The sequence below is a fragment of the Antechinus flavipes genome, chromosome 5, assembly GCF_016432865.1.
Source record: "Antechinus flavipes isolate AdamAnt ecotype Samford, QLD, Australia chromosome 5, AdamAnt_v2, whole genome shotgun sequence".
Lineage (NCBI taxonomy): Eukaryota > Metazoa > Chordata > Mammalia > Dasyuromorphia > Dasyuridae > Antechinus > Antechinus flavipes.
This window is the reverse complement of record NC_067402.1, coordinates 192,635,181-192,648,892: the sequence shown is the minus strand read 5'-3', so window position 1 is coordinate 192,648,892 and position 13,712 is coordinate 192,635,181. Positions and strand designations below refer to the sequence as shown.

General features: G+C 33.5%; 1 long non-coding RNA gene across 1 annotated transcript; it reads right to left on the bottom strand.

Moving 5' to 3' along the window:
• Window positions 1–8,918: 8,918 nt before the first annotated feature.
• Window positions 8,919–12,547, bottom strand: LOC127563941 (uncharacterized). Its single transcript, XR_007954153.1, has 3 exons — window positions 12,401–12,547; window positions 11,208–11,311; window positions 8,919–10,102 (listed from the first exon to the last, which is right to left on the bottom strand). It is a non-coding gene; the product is annotated as an uncharacterized LOC127563941 (long non-coding RNA).
• Window positions 12,548–13,712: the final 1,165 nt, after the last annotated feature.

Here is a 13,712-nt window from a genome sequence, read left to right as displayed (position 1 = left end):
TAACTGAGTAGGGGAGAGGGTTTGCTTGTCTCTCTACAGATGGAGAAGGAATCAGATGGGTGCCAAAGAGCACCTTGAGAGAGTCAGAAAAAGAGAAAAAAACCTCAAAACAAAGGAGAAGACCTAAGAAACATCTGACACTGAAAGAACATGGCTGATAATAAAGAACTTCAAAACCTACAGGAATCATTGGATTTCCTGAGATGAAAAATTATTGATAAGATAGTTGCAGAACTTCAAAACCAGCAGGAATCATTGGATTTCCTGATACATGAAGTAAAGAACAATAGATTGGTTTTGGATTATTTCTAGGACTTATGGACATGTATAATTCCTCATGTTGATTCATGTTGTTTGTTACATCACTACTAGCCTGTGTTACTATGTGCTTATGTAATAACTCCCATTTTGATGCATTTATGTATACCTGTTTCAAGTGAGACCCTTTAGAAACCCGCTAATCGGTTTGATTCCCCATTTCCCTTTGGTGTTTTCATCTCCCTTCCTAAGACATCAGGGAGGGTGTGACCACCTATGCTCTTAAACAAAAGCCAGAGATGTTATAGGCCAGAACTCTACTTGAAGCAAGGATTTTTACAAGGTGCTAACTCAGTGGAATTGATAAGACAATGGTAATTTAGTTTAGCATGGTGATTAATAGTTCTCTAGTTCAGTATGATTGATTTAATCTTACAACAAATGATAGTTCTCTAGTGATATAATGATTGGCTTATATTCAGTGTGATGAATAGATTTAACTATAGTAGAGCATATAAACTGGGACAAATTCAGCCAGACAAATTCATTCCATCTCACACTACCGTGGTGGCTGGCTTGTCCTCTTGCATTTCCTCCACTGAGATCAAAATAGCCCGGGCCCCAGGCAAGAAGACAATCAAAAATTTGGACTTAATACCTGGTGATTACTTAATTAAAATGAATCTTGGTCCCAAGACCTCAAGAAAATCAACCAGAACATCACAAAGATTGAAACTAGTAAAAACTAAATTGTACAATATAAAAGGTGGTTAAGGTAGAGTCAAGGTTTGACCCCAGTGATAAATTCCCTGTGGAATATAAGAAAAAAAGATTAAAACTAGAAAAGATCTCAAGAAGAAATTTTATTTAACCACCTAGAGCATAAGCATAAATCAAAGGAAGATAAAAAAGTTAGAAAGGATGATCAGTGTCAAGATATCTTAAAAAAAATTTAAATGTTTTTCTAAATAAATATTGCAAAACAAATGAAATTGAGCCCATTTGTAGAGAATTTATTTTTAATTGGAAAACGAAAGTCAGCTATTAGATTAAAGAAATAGAAATAGCAGCAAGAACAACAAAGGAATAAACAAGATATTTCTTTCTAAAAGTATACAAGCAGACAAAGATGAAAACAGAATTTCTAAAAAATAAAGAGAAGCAATGGTAGAAGATCAGGCCTGGAATACCACTGACTAAACCCTACAACTCTATAGATGATTCAATGTGCTTTATTAATTTAAATTGCAGAATGGAAAGATGCACAAAACAGAGGAGTGGAAGTAATAAGTATTTAAAAAAAAACTATTCTTGGATCTAGGGATACAAAGACAAAAATATTTCTTCCCCTCAAAGAGCTCACAGTCTACTGAGAGCTAGGAGCTAGACTACAATAGACACATAGACAAGATAATTTGTAGATGGGGGAATTCTAAACATTGAAATGGGAAACCAGCCTTTGATTCCTTCCTTTTCTTTGGTTTTCTACCAAATAATTATCTTTATAAATTGACAGTGACAATCCCAATAGACCTGGAGGAAAATGTCATTGGTATCCAGAGAGAGAACTATGGAGACTGAATATTGATCTGAAGGATATTCTCTGAAGAGAATGTTTTCACCTTTTTTGTTTGTTTGTTTCTTTTAGTCTGATTTTTCTTGTATATAAAATGACAGATATGGAAATATGTTTAAAAGAATTCCACATATTTAACCTATACCAGATTATTTACTATCTTGGGGGGGGTAGGAAAAGGAGGAAGGGAAAACACAAAGTTTTATAAAAATGAATGTTGAAAATTATCTTTGAGGTGGAGCCAAGATGGTGAAGTAAAGGCAGGAAGTCACTCAGCCTCTCCCCAAAACAGCTCCAAATTCCTTTAATAATGACTAAACAAATGTTAGAGTGTCAGAACACCCAAAAAAAGATGAACTAGAACAGTTTTTAATTGAAGGCAACTTAGAAATTCAGCAGAAAAGGTCTGCGATATCAGGGTGGGCGTCCAGCATGCAGTCCTGGTGCAAGCCATGCTAGCATATCCTTGACCCTAGCCCCAGCTCAGGCCCCAGTGTCAGTGAGGCAGGATCTCAAAAAATCAAAACTCAACTTCAGAAGATGATAATAAAGTCAAAGTTCCCATATCCAAAGCCCAAAGAAAATTATCTTTATGTATTTAGAAAAATAAAATACTATTGAAAAATTTTTAAATAAAGAAATAAACTGATCTATAGAAATTGAAACTAAATTATTGAAACCAGGTGGAATAACTATTCTCCTAAAAAAGACAAATTGTTTTTCAAGACCATTGTAGGAAATGTCATACACACATACATACACACACACAAAAAGAACACATAGACATACATACATATATAAAGAAACATATATGAAAAAGGAAATGTTAGTGGTTTGGACAGGTGCAACTGAAACCCCACAGTTCATGCCTATCATTTTAGCTATCTTCTACCTACCGTAGCTCAGAAAACCAGGATTTCCTATTAAGTACTAAATTGGACATTAAAAAGAATATTTATTTTTATATTTAACTTGCTCAAACTACAAAGAATATACTTTATACTTCCGCTACTTGCCTTAGATAGGTCATTGAACACATCTGTAGAACAGTTATTTTTATCTGTAAAATTAGACTAAAAGGAAAAGATAAGACTGAGAAGTAGGGTAGGGGAGTTTGGGCTAGCTATCTTCAAGTATTTGAAGATGAGTTTTATGGGAAAAGAATTAGGTTTTTGCTGGGCCCAGAGCAATGATAGATGGAAGTTGCAAAGAGGCAATTCAGGAAATACTTCCTAACAATTAGGACTAATTAGAAGAGGAATACTTTAGAAAAAGGTAGATTCCCCCCCTCATTTATGAATTTCCAAAAATAAAGACAGGACAACACTTAATCTAGGTATTGTCTAAATCTTGTGTTCCTATGATTCTGTGGTCTCAGTGGCCAACTAATCCAAGCCACTCCTGGGGAAAAAATACTTTTTTTTTTAAATAAAGCTTTTAATTTTCAAAACATATGCATGGATAATTTGACAACATTGACGCTTACATAGCCTTGTGTTTCAGATTTTCTCCTCCTTCCTCCTACCCACTCCCCTAAATGGCAAGCAATTCAATATAGGTTAAACATGTTAAAATATATGTTAAATCCAACATGTATAAGCATATTTATATAATTCTCTTGCTACACAAGAGAAAGAAAGTAAATGAACAAGAAAACAAAATGCAAGTGAATAACAATAAAAAGATTGAGAATGTAATGTTGTGATCCACATTCAGTTCCTCCAGTCCTGTTTCTGGGTATAAATGGCTGTCTTCATCACAAGATCTTTGGAACTAGCATCAATCATCTAATTGTTGGAAAGAGTCACATTTTATCAGAATTGATTGTCATATAATATTGATGTGGCCATGTACAATGATCTCCTGGTTCTACTCATTTCATTTAGTATCAGTTCATGTAAGTCTCTCCAGGCCTCTCTAAAATTATCCTTCTAATCATGTCTTATAGAACAATAATATTCCATAACATCCATATACCAAAAAAAAAATACTTTCTATAATGTACCCACCAAGTTGTCACCCAGCTATTGGCTGAAGATTGCCAACAAAGAGAAAATCACCATTCTTTTTTTAAATTATAGCTTTTTATTTACAACATATATGCATGGATAATTTTTCAACACTGACAATTGCAAAACCTTTTGTTCCCATTTTTCCTTCCCCCTATCACTCCCCCAGATGGCAGGTAGACTAATACATGTTAAATATGTTAAAATATATGTTAAATACAATATATGTATACATGTCCATATAGTTATTTTGCTGCACAAGAAGAATCAGATTTTGAAATAATGTACAATTAGCCTGTGAAGGAAATCAAAAATGCAGGTGGACAAAAATAGAGGGATTGGGAATGCTATGTAATAGTTTGCACTCATTTCCCAGAGTTCTTTCACTGGGTGTAAGCTGGTTCTCTTCATTATTGAACAAATGGCACTGATTTTGGTTCATCTCATTGTTGAAGAAAGCCACGTCCATCAAAAGTGATCATCATGTAGTATTGTTATTGAAGTATGTAATGATGATCTGGTCCTACTCATTTCGCTCAGCATCAATTCATGTAAGTCTCTCCAGGACTTTCTGAAATCATCCTGCTGGTCATTTCTTACCAAACAATAATATTCCACAATATTCATATACCACAATTTATTCAGCCATTCTCCAATTGATGGGTGTCCACTCAGTTTCCAGTTTCTGGCCACTACAAAAAGAGCTGCCACAAACATTCTGGCACATACAAGTCCCTTTCCCTTTAAGATCTCTTTGGGATATAAGCCCAGTAATATCACTGCTGGATGAAAGGGTATGCACAGTTTGATAACTTTTTGAGTTCCAAATTGCTCTCCAGAATGACTGAATATATTCATAGTTCCACCAACACTGTATCAGTCTCCCAGTTTTCCCATATCCCCTCCAATGTTCTGCATTATCTTTCCCTGTCATTCTAGCCAATCTGACCTGTGTGTAGTAGTATCTCAGAGTTGTCTTAAATTGCATTTCTCTGATTAGTAATGACTTGGAGCATCTTTGCATATGGCTAGAAATAGTTTCAATTTCATCTGAGAATTGTCTGTTCATATCCTTTGACCATTTATCAATTGGAGAATGGCTTGATTTCTTATAAATTAGAGTCAATTCTCTATGTATTTTGGAAATGAGACCTTTATCAGAACCTTTGACTGTAAAACTGTTTTCCCAGTTTATTGCTTCCCTTCTAATCTTGTCTACATTAGTTTTGTTTGTACAAAAACTTTTCAATTTGATATAATCAAAATTTTCTATTTTGTGATCAATAATGATCTCTAGTTCTTCTTTGGTCACAAATTCCTTTCTCCTCCACAGGTCTGAGAGGTTGACTATCCTATGTTCTCCTAATTTATTTATAATCTCATTCTTTATGCCTAGATCATGAACCCATTTTGACCTTATCTTGATGTATGGTGTTAAGTGTGGGTCAATGCCTAGTTTCTGCCATACTAATTTCCAATTTTCCCAGCAGTTTTTGTCAAACAGCGAATTCTTATGCCAAAAGCTGGGGATCTTTGGGTTTGTCAAACACTAGCTTATTGAAGTTATTGACTATTTTGTCCTTTGAACCTAACCTATTCCACTGATCAACTAGTCTATTTCTTAGCCACCAAATGGCTTTAATAACCTTTGCTTTATAATATAATTTTAAATCTGGTACAGTTAGGCCACCTTCATTTGATTTTTTTTTATTAGTTCCCTTGGAAGTCTTGACCTTTTGTTCTTCCAGCTGAATTTTGTTGTTATTTTTTTCTAGGTCATTAAAGTAGTTTTTTGGGAGTCTGATTGGTATAACACAAAACAAATAGATTAGTTTAGGTAGTATTGTCATCTTTGTTATATTTGCTCATCCTATCCAAGAGCATTTAATATTTTTCCAATTAGTTAGATCTGACTTTATTTGTATGGAAAATGTTTTGTAATTTTGGTCATATAGTTCCTGACTATCCCATGGCAGTTAGATTCCTAAATATTTTATACTATCGGTAGTTACTTTTAAATGGAATTTCTCTTTGTAACTCTAACTGTTGGATTTTGTTAGTGGTATATAAGAATGCTGATGACTTATGTGGGTTTATTTTTTATCCTGCAACTTTGCTAATGGTATGGATTATTTCTAATAGCTTTTTAGTAAAATCTCTGGGGTTCTCTAAGTATACCATCATATCATCAGCAAAGAGTAATAATTTGGTTTCCTCATTACCTACTCTAATTCCTTTAATCTCATTCTCAACTCTTATTGCCAAAGCTAGCATTTCTATTACAATATTGAATAGTAATGGTGATACTGGGCAACCTTGTTTTATTCCTGATCTTATTGGAAATGGAAACCCACCATTCTTAAAGAAAATTCATTCATTTTTGGATATCTCTAATTATTTAAATTTTTTGTTTAAATCAATTTAAACCAATCTATTTCTATCCTGTTGGATGAGGCAAAACAAAAGAATATTGCAGAGGTTGACTTGATATTAAGAGAAATTTTTAAAGAACTGGATCTTTACCAAAGTGATACTCATAGTTCTCATCACTGAAAGCCATTTAATTTCTGCTTTAAATCTTACCCATACTTGCCTGTACTATTACTATCCATCCTTTAAAGCATAAAGTTATATTTTATATGAAATTTTTAGCCCAGTCACTGAATTAAAAAATCTTTTCTCCAAGAATACTAGCAATCATTTAATAGTTTTCCAGTGACCTCTTCCCATCCTTTATGTTTTGTGACAATCTTTATGGAGTCATTTTTTCTCTCTTCAATCTACTCCATCCACTTTATGCATATCTTTTAATTCTACTTCCACAACATTTTTCTCAAATGTCTCCTTCTCTATATATTCACAGTCATCACTCTAGTCCTTGACCTTGACATCCCTCAAGGGTACTATTGCAATAGCCTCCTAAAAGGAGGCTAAAAGGTTTTCCTGTGCCCAATCTCCTCCCTCTCCCATCTACCTTCACATGGCTACCATATTGATATTCATCAACCATAAATTTGACAATGCACACTCTTGCTCAAAAAACTTTAGTGATTTCCTAGTCCTTCTAAAATGCAATCCAAATTCTTCTGTCTGGCATTTACATCTCTCACAGTTTAGTTTCAGTGTATATTTCCCAACTTAATTCATCTTTATATGCTATACACATTCTATATTCCAATCACACTTGCAGTTTCACATACATGAGATTTCATCTCCTACCTAATTATTAATGTTTCCCACATACATAGAAATTACTTTATCTTACATATGATTTATATTTCATATGCATACATTGTATTTGTTCAGTAGAATGTAAACTTCTTGAAATTAAGAACTTATTTGCTTTGTAGTTGTATTTTTGGTAACTAGCACAGTGCTTGGCACATATTAGGACTTAATAAAGACTTGTTTAATTGTTGCCTTAAAAAAAAAAAAAGATCTTTGTAGGCTAGATCAATAGGTCAAATCTAATGAGCTAAAATTCAGTAGAAAGAAGGATCAAGTTTTATACTTGGGATCAAAAATATAAATTTTACAAGTATAACTTGGTAAAATCATCTGAACTCTGAGTATTATTTGTAAGTTTTATATGGTGATGCAGTCAAAATGGTGATTCTACCTTATGTCTCAAAAGAGGGAAATGTCTTCAACTCTTGCCATATCATACAGACAATACTCTGCTTGGTTGTGTTTTAAAAAAGAACACTGATTAGCTAGAGAAAATCCAGAGGATGGTAAAGTTTCAAGATTATCACATATGAAGGATACTTAAGGGAATTGGGGATAACTAGCCTAGAGAAGGAAGGACAAACATTTGAAGGATTAACCAGTAGAAGATGGATTAGAGTCATTCTAGTTGACTCCAGAAAACTGCAAAATGTCTAAATTGTAAAGATGCAAAATAGTTTCTCATGAAGAAAAACTTTCTATTAATTAGAGCTATTCAAAAGTGAAAAGAGCTTTCTCAGTTAATAGTGGATGACCACTTGAAGATTTATACTGTAGAAGGGATTTTGGATAAAGTATAAATTAAACTAATTGGCCTTTGAGGTCTTTTCAGGAAGGAAGTTAAAAGTCTAGCCACATATGTTTATCATAAAAAAAAGAATTTGGAACAAAAAATTGGAGAGGAAGAGAAGAATCCAATGTTTGGTTCCACCTGAACTTCTACCATACTATACTTACTTGCCTAGAAGATGCAAAGAATTACGGGAGAGAAAAATTGAAGGACTTGCCAATCAGATAGCTGTTTGGCAATTTGTTGAATAACCACTTCTAAGAATAATATTTAATTAATGCATGTTGTCAATCAAAAATTGGCAAATGTAAAAAAAAATATTTTTTTTAATTGACAAAAATTAAAAGAGACTTTTTAGCCTTAAATCAAATACTTGAAATACAGACATTATTCATGAAAAACAAGATGAAGGAAAGTTTGGGAAAATATTAAATGTTAATGCTCTCTACTAACCTGATCAATCTATATTTCTGAAAAGCTTAAAACCTAGAAATATAGTCTTTTTGCAAAGAGGAAAAACTACTCACAACTAAGGCTCTGAGAACTGACATATTCTGCTTTGTTAAGAGAAGGAAAAGAAGCCAAAAAGTTTTCCTTATCTGATATGGGATATATGAAGGATCTCAATCATTAAAATAGCTTACTTAAGCCACAGAAATCTAAGCTAAAATAGAAATAGGAGAATCTACTCTTCCTCTTATGGAAAAGCTAAGGTCTTCAGCTAAAATCAGAAACCAGAAGTAAAGAGAAGTTCTATAATCCCATACTGAGTTGAACAATGGCGAACCACCATGCAGAGAATTTACCATCCAGTTTAGGAGAGTAAGTCCAGTAGGTGTGGTGCAAGAACATCCCTAGAAGCTACCAGCAGTGAGCTGTTTCTCTATCCATATGACTTGACCATATGTGCTCCCATCTGTGCATGTTCCTTAGGCATTATTACCCTCCCATTCGTGTGTGTGTGTGTGTGTGTGTATGTGTGTGTGTGTGTGTGTGTGTGTGTGTGTGTGAGAGAGAGAGAGAGAGAGAGAGAGAGAGAGAGAGAGGAAGAGAGAGAGAGAAGCACATTTGAGAAAGAAATGTTTTACGGCTACTTTCGGTCTTACTCTATTTCATTGAGTAACTTTATCTAGAAACAATTTTATGCTTTGGCTAATTCTATTTTGGTTAAAGATTTGGCTAAATTGGGGCAGCCAGGTGGCTCAGAGGATAGAGCACCAGTTTTGAAGTCTGAAGGACCTGAGTTCAAATGTGGTCTCAAACACTTAACACTTCCTAGCTGTATGACCCTGGGCAAATCACTTAACCCCAATTGTATCAGAAAAAAAAAAAAAAAAAGATTTGACTAAATCTTTTGGCTAAAGTAAATATATCAGTATAGACTCCCAAGTATTATGTTCTTGCTTTGTTTTTGTTTTCAGTGGATACAGACCAAAAGAGTATCTTGAACTTAGAGCAGTCCTCCCCAGCCCCATACATGCAAGGGGTCACCTGAAAGAATAGGTTGATAAATGCTATATTTCTGATTTGGAGAATCTATGATTCTATGAAAAGGCTTTCTTATGATGTAATGGCTCCTGGAAGTAATCTAAGTTGAGAAAGATTAGCCTCTTATTAGAGGAGATTATCAATCAATTTTTTTTCTGGACTATATTTACAATCATGAGGTTTGTGATTCTGTGAAATATAATTTTATCATTAATATTTTATTCTACCTGTGCTGAAAAACAAAAGATCAAAGACACAAAGGTAAATCTACCTTCCCCCCAAAAGAAAGAAAAATGCAAAGAAAAAAAATCATTGATTATAATGTTTTCATTAACCCATTCATTTAAATCCCTATCCAAACAAAATTATCCCATTAATCATTATGTATAAAAGAATTCTCTTATTGGTTCCTGGGCATTTAAAAATAGCAGAATATAATAGCTAAAGTTCTTTTAAAAGTCTCCTTCAATCACTAACACATAGACAGAATATTTATAAAATTATATATGGTGATACAACACAAAATGAGAAATCACAAGAACAAGAAACATAAATAGGTCAAGGTAATGGCCTAGAATTGTGATGCTTCTGGGACATTTAGGAAATAGATTCTCACATTATTCTTAATTCTCAGCACTGAGAGCCTTCTCACACAAACAAGGCAAGGTTTCATTACAATGAGAGAAACCCGTCATATTTGAATTTATATATAAACATGAGTTCCGGAAATTCTGTTCTGACTTTGGTGATGCTCTGTAAAAATAGAGAGAGAAAGAGAAAGAGAGAGAGAGAGAGAGAGAGAGAGAGAGAGAGAGAGAGAGAAATCTTAGGCATTTATGGCAAACTGGAATCACAGATTTTGCTATATGGGATTTTCCCTAGTCAATGGTGAAATAACAAGTGACATAGGTTTTACATGTATGAGAATTGCCTTTGTTAGTTGTAAAAAATAGAAAGTAAATCTAATGACTGACAGAATTTTGATATCGTTGAAAGGAGAAACACTCAACTATATGTCTCTTTTCTGTTCTTCAATTTGGACACCCAGAATTAAGGTAAATGCCAAAAAAAAAAAAAAAAATCCTGTCAAATTTGTTCTTAGATCCCTATCTTACTCTAGTTTTAATCTTAAATTCAAGGTAATCAGTCAGGATTTTAGAGTTCATTCTAGATCAAATCGATCTTTGAGGCCACACTGTTGGTCCAAAGGCTCCAGAAAGATGTTGGTTCTAGTCAAAGTGTTTAGTATATTATGGGATGAGTTTAAAAAAAGTCTTTTCCCCCCTCTGTGCTATCTGAGCTTACCAGATTTTGGGACTTGGATCTTTTAGTTTTGGACAAAACAAATTGACTTCAAAGAAAGGCAATAATGACCCTGACATTTTTTTTCTCCATGTATGGTAGTTTAAGTCCTGTCTCTAGCACATACAACTTGGGCAAGTCAACTAATCTTTCTTTAATTTAACTATCTCTCTAAAATGGGTGGGAGTTGCTAATATGCATCGATGGATAACGTTTCCATACTAGGAATTCCCAATAAAGAAATCCTGTATCTCGACCCTCAAAATTTTTATATGTAGTGTTCTCATGGATTTCTGAGGAGTTATAGATTTATATTATGCTGTTGAGCAGAGGTAATTTACTTCTTTCCTTTGGGAGGGATCCTCCTTTCTTCCCCAGTCAAATTATCTTCAAGTGTATTGAGTCAAGAAGTCAAGCTGAAACTGTGTCCTCATTCTCAAGGTTTGCCTTCTATCTAAACTCAAACTCCAGTGTCCTTTTCCTATTTTCCTAAAACCTGTGTGCTATAAAAAGTGAAAATGTTTTTTTTAGGAATTGAAATCTGTAAGAGACTTACCTAAAAGGATAAGAAGAACCATTTCCCCACTTCCACTCTTTACTGTTTTCTTGATAAGAAATGCCAACCCAGGTATCAGCTGATAAAAACTTTTTCATGAAGTTCTGTGATGAATCAGAATGCACACTTAGATTTCTTGGCATGAAGGCATAAGACAGCAATAAAAACAACAATGCACATGCATACAATACTTTAAAGATGTTTTCTAATTCTTTCCTTGCAGCAACTCTGAGTTAAATATTATTACTGTAATTTATAGGATTGATAACTGAGGTTCAAATGCATTGACTTGAGCTAAGATTACATAATGAGTAAATGTGAGTCAAGACTCCAATTCAGTTCTCGAGATTTTGTTGAGCTGAGAGAGGTGGTGTAAACTTATGATCCCTGTTAATGAGGAAACTGATGCTGGTAGATGGCTTGAGATGAGGAGTTCAGAGTTATAATAGACTAAATTGATAGGATATTCACAATAAGTTCAGCATCAACATAGTTATTCCTCAAGAACAGAGGATTGACCATTAGACTAGAGAATGATGAACGGGGCCAGGTCAGAAATAAAGTCAAAACTTCTAACTGATCAGGAGTAGATGGGATTGGCTTGTGAGTAGTCCCTGTGCTTCCAACCTAGGTAAGTAAGGGACACCCAATCCATAGAAATAAATAAGATTATGTTTTATATATATTTCTTTTTAAAATGAATTCAAAAAATGTTTTCAGAGTTGTTTCTATCACATTTCAAGAAGATAGATGGAATAAAGCCTATTATATGCAAATAATTTGGAGAAACATCAGAAAAGATGTCTAGCATCATCTTGATTTCTATGCATGCATAAGCCACAATAAGAATTCCATCTTGATTTTCCCTCCCCAACAAATGCTCCTCTCTTTTCATCCACTCTCCTCCTTGTTCATTTTTCTTTCTTTCCTCTGTGTAAGTCAATCATTTTCTTTTTTAAAAAAATATTTTTCATTAGCATTTTATTTTCCAAATACATATAAAGATAGTTTTCATTCATTTTTGTAAGACTTTGGATTTCAAAAGTTTCTCACTCCATATCTTATCCCCCCCCTCCCCAAGACAACAAGTAATCTGATATAGGTAAATATGTACAATTATTTAAAATCTATTTCCATATTTGCCTGTTGCATTTAAATCTAACTCTTCAAAAAGAAAAAAGCATCCTCCTTACCATTATCATATCATTTCCTGATTTTAAAAATGTGGAATTCATGGAGATACAAAGATTATCACAGTCAAACCAAGATACACACGAGAGAGTTTGGTTATAGCAATTATCTTTGTACCATTTCCAGTGTTTCAGACAAGGTTCAGAATATTTTCCTAGAGAAAAAAATTGGGCTGATTCAGAGATTCATAGAATTAAGGCAGCAATGGTCAAGAGGTAGTGGGATTCAGATCTCTTACTCTTAAAGAAATGTCATCCCCAGAAGTCTCCCCAATACAGCAACATTATTTTCTTTTATATACCTGTAAGAGGATGGGACTGTGATTTCAGAGTCATCAAGCATTAACATCCTTCATCCCAAATTACCCTGGTTTAAAGAGTCTTCTTCTTTAAACTGTCAAAGAGCTTTTCAATCTGGATTTTAAGATTCCCTAAAATATCTATTAGGGATATATTTTAAAATTTTTAAATCAGAAAAATATTTACAAATTTCACTTGTCCTCTGTTCTATCACTAAATCAATCTTTAAGATGTCCAAGTCAGTTTGTTTTATCTTTCTCAGAAACATATAAGGGATTTATCACTGTAATGATCAGTTATTTAAAATCTAAAATCTAAAAAATTAAATATCAGAAATTAAAAGACTTTGAGGTGATTATGTTTTTAATTACATATATACTTAAATAATAAATATTTGGACAAATATTTAATTTAAATAATACCTAGCCTCAGGGTCGAGAAAAATTGGGTTGAAGTCCTAGCTCTCACTCCTACTGATTCTGGAGAAGTCTCTTAATTTCTTAATAGCTAAGACAAGTCTCTAAAATTGTGAATTGCAGAACAAATACAGATAGGAATTGCTAGAGGGAGTTTCCTCTTTAGAAACCCCATATCTAACTAGACACTCAAATATTTGATAATTGATTTTATATAATTCAACAAATACAGCTGAAGTGATTACTATGTGCAGTGTACTGTGCTATATTGCTGGGGGAAAAATAGATAAGACATGTTGTCCATCTTCATAAAGCTTATGCTCTAATAGGGAGACAACACATTACTCAATAACACATGCCAAGTGTATATCAAACCAACACCTCACACCATGTACCAAATCAAGCTCCAAATAGATATATGACCTAGACATAAAAGATCATTATCACAAGCAACTTAGAGGAACAAGGAAGAAATTATCTTTTATATCTAAAGATAGGATAAGAGAGTTCGTGACCAGATAAAGGAGAGGTTCACAGAATTTGTAATGGACAATTTTTTATGCAAAATACAATACGAAAGTTAAAAGTTATGTATGAAG